General features: G+C 29.7%; 1 long non-coding RNA gene across 1 annotated transcript; it reads left to right on the top strand.

Annotated features, from left to right (window-relative positions):
• The first annotated feature begins 275 nt into the window (after positions 1 to 275).
• On the top strand, positions 276 to 1,677 carry LOC113787821 (uncharacterized). Its single transcript, XR_003474341.2, has 3 exons — positions 276 to 492; positions 612 to 1,212; positions 1,462 to 1,677. It is a non-coding gene; the product is annotated as an uncharacterized lncRNA (long non-coding RNA).
• The last annotated feature ends 2,336 nt before the right edge of the window (positions 1,678 to 4,013 follow it).

The following is a 4,013-nucleotide window of genomic DNA, read 5'->3' as shown; positions in this document are numbered from 1 at the left end:
AATGCATTTATGTGAGTCATAAATTCTCGTGACACTGTTTTCTTTGAAAATGTGTTTTCTTTTAGTTGTTCTCAACATAATAAAATATCTTCATTCATTCATTCCATCAACTGTATTTCAATTGACTTTATTTTTTATTTCCCACCAACTCCTATAGAAAATGCTTCTACCACTAATATTTCAATTGACTTTATTTTTTATTTCCCACCAACTCCTATAGAAAATGCTTCTACCACTAATATTTCACCAGAGCTCCCACTTTCAAAATATGTCACTCTTTCTTCTTTACCCATTACCACTTCACCACACCCAATTTCTACTTTTTTTTCCATCAATACTCCACTCCACCCTTTGTTTCTCACTTTCCCCCTCCCATTCCTACTAGATAGTCTACCCAAAAAGTTAATCCTTCATCCTATCTTAAGGATTTTCATTGTGAACTTTTGACCGATAAGAACTCTAATTCGAATGTTTACACTTTGCATGGTTCAGGTATACCTTATCCTCTTTCTCAATTTATTTCTTATGATAATTAATCTCATTCTCATAGAGCTTTCATCTTAAATATTTCAATTGTTAAGTAACCATCTAGCTATTATTTATTATTACAGATAAATATTGGAGGCAAGTTATTCGAACTAAGTTGGATGCTCTTGCTCATAATAAAACTGGGGAGTTAACTACATTGCATCTAACAAAATCTGTTATAGGTTGTAAAAGGATTTTTAAACTAAAGTTTCGTGTTGATGGTTCTATTGAGCGTTATAAAGCACATCTCATGGCTAAGGATTTTAGTCAAACCGAATGACTTGATTATCTAAAAACTCAGTATAGTCTTAAAAATGACTACTTTTCACTTGCTTTTATCTATTGTCGCTTCTAAAAATGGAATGGTATTTCAATTAGACATTAACATAGCGTTTTTAAATGGAAATCTAGTTGAGGAGGTATATATGAAACTACATCCCGATATTTATGTTTCTAATAGGAATCTGGTTGTAAACTTAAAAAGACACTTTATGGATTGAAACAAGCTAGTCGTCGGTGGAATTTTAAACTTTGCTCCACTATGCTAGATATTGGTTTTACTCAATCTAAGTCGAACAATTTATTATTTACAAAACAAACTTCCATTGGTTTTACCATTATACTAACTTATGTGGATGATTTGCTAATTGCAGATGATGACTTGGTTGAAGTAAATATTGTTAAGTAAGTCTTGCATTCTAAATTTAGTATCCGGGATCTAGGTCCACTTAAATACTTTCTTAGGTGTGAGGTTGTCAGGATTTCAAAAGGTATTTCAATATGTCAAAGTAAAGAATCCTTGGATCTCCTTGGGGATACGAAGCTTCATCTTTCTGACCACCTTCTTGCTGACCTTATTATTTTCCGTTGATTGATTGTAAAATTACTATCGTTGACTCACACTCGTTCTGGTATCACTTTTGTTGTTTGTAGGTTGAGTCAATTCTTATCTGCTCCAACTAATTTACACCTCCAGAATGCCCTCTGCGTTCTTCTCTATATTAAATCAAGTCTTGGTCGTGGTATATTCTACAACAGTAGTTCAACCTTCAATTTGATGGGATTTTTTTATTCTGACTGGGGCGCTTCCTTAGACACACAATGCTCTACTTTTGGCTTATATTTTTATCTTGGCTTGTCATTGGTCTCTTAGTATCGTGCACGCTACACGTGAAGCTTAGTGGTTGTTATATTTGTTAGCTAAATTCCAAATTTAGCATTCAACACTTATGCATATTTTTTGTGTGATAATAAATCAGCAATGCATGTCATAGGTTGATTGTTCCGCTCCAGTATTTTCCAAAACTCGGTGTTGCACAAGTAAACCACACATATTGAGATGGATTGCCACATTGTTTGCGACAAAATTCAAGATGGGGTCATTTATTTGCTGCCAATTTCAACATCAAATCAAATTATAGATCTACTAACAAAGACAATACATTATAGTCATTTATCAAGAATCATTCATGAATCTTTCTTGTAATTTCCTTTAGTCTCTATTTTTTATATCTCAGTCATGAGTAACTAAATCCTATTTGTTAGGGATGAGTAAAACATGATGAAACCCTTATTTGTCTGATTTGATTTATAGTTATATGAATTACTTTTCTCATCATTATGCTTAATGCTTTTTACTGTTTGATCACCTTTAAAATGTTTTACAATTCATATTTTGAAACGGAAGTAGACTTTACGACGGCTTGAGATGAGAAATTAATGAATTGTAGTCTAAGAATAGATGCAGGTCATGAAACAAATTGAATTATTTGCACAGGCAATAGTTTAATAAGAAAATTATTGTACTGTAAAGATTAATTCTAATCTTAAATCCACTAAAGAATTATGGGTTACTTTAGAATTAAAAGTTATATCAATAAGACATTAGGACAAGAATAATAAAGAGAATTTGATAATAGTTCAATTAATAAATTTACTAACTATGATTAAATTAAAAACTAAGGTTGGATTCGAATTGAAACTTATCCTTTACATTTTTTTTATTATAAAAGTTCAATTTTCTTACTCTTATTAGTTTCAAATATTATTTCAATCAATTTGGAAACTTTTTATTCAATTTTAGTAATAAAACACAATTTGATAGTAAAACGCAATGCTTGAGTTCGACACTTGGAACTACCGTTTTAATTATTATTTATAACGATTCAGTACACTTGTTGAAACGCTATCAACAAGTTAAAAAGCATCTCATGAGTCAAATGATGAAGTGAATAATGTGGACCAACAAATGGAATTACCACCAAGAACAAGGAATATGCCAAGTTATCTGGATGATTTTGTGATTGGAGAGGAAGCAAAAGCGGATGAAGAATTACACAACTTGGTTAGTTTTCACTCTAGTGAAGATCCTACATCCTATGAAGAGGCTCTTGAACTAGTATAGTGTGGAGAAGAGCAATGGACTTGGAAATATAGGCTATATAAAGGAATAACACGTGGGAACTCACATCTCTTCCCATATAAGCCAAAGTAATTTGAGTGAAGTAGAAATAGAAATTGGAGTGAAGTAGATATATAAAGACTAAATACAATAGGATGGCAAATTTGACAATCCTAATAGTTTAGAATTGACTACAATGAAGTCTTTTCCTCTGTTGCTAAGTGGGATATTATAAGGTTTATATTGTCCATGACTTCAAGTAACAACTGGAACGTGTTACACTTAGATGTCAAAAGTGCATTCTTTTTAAAAAGATCTGTTTAGTTTAAGAAAGGTAATGTTAGGAGTTAAGTTTAGGGTGTGCAAAAATATGGTTAATTTAACCGTATTGATAAATTGGATTGCACTGCAGCACAATAAACCAAACAATTTAAATGATTCATGAATTGCACCACATATTTAAAATAATTCGGTTAACCAAACTTAATTCAAAAACCAATTTACCAATTATGATTTTTTTTCATACAAAACTTTTGAAATTTATTTTTCTCCAAAATATGTATGGGAAATATCGAAACTTGTTTTTCAAAAAAAAATTAATTTTTTCTTGCAAAATTTTTGAGAAAAAAATCGAAAATATCTTTTTTTTTTACATTTTTTTGTTTTTTTTTTTTTAAATCAAAACTTTTTTTATCGATAAATTTTTTATATCTATTTTTCTCAAAAAAAATCAAAAAAAATTTGTCAAAAGAATTTCAAAATTAATTTTTCAAAAATAAAATTTATCGAAACATTTTCTACATTTATTTTTCTCGAAAAAAATTAATAATTTTTATCAAAAAAATTTCAAAATTATTTTTTGAAATTGATTTTAACTAAAAATTTGTTCAAAATATTAAACTAGTTTATATTTATAAATCAATTTTAAACCGATGCAGAACTAGGTGGTCTTTAACAACTGAATCAAACCATTAATATGATTCAATACGGTTCGATTTTTGCACAATAAACACTCCTCCTAGTTAAGGGAATAGATTAGTTGCTTATATCTTGTATTAGTTAGTTGTATTTGGAGTAATGACTT

This window comes from Cicer arietinum, chromosome 7 (assembly GCF_000331145.2).
Source record: "Cicer arietinum cultivar CDC Frontier isolate Library 1 chromosome 7, Cicar.CDCFrontier_v2.0, whole genome shotgun sequence".
Classification (NCBI taxonomy): Eukaryota; Viridiplantae; Streptophyta; class Magnoliopsida; order Fabales; family Fabaceae; genus Cicer; species Cicer arietinum.
Note: the sequence above shows the minus strand (reverse complement) of the source record. Positions and strands in the feature narration are given on the sequence as shown.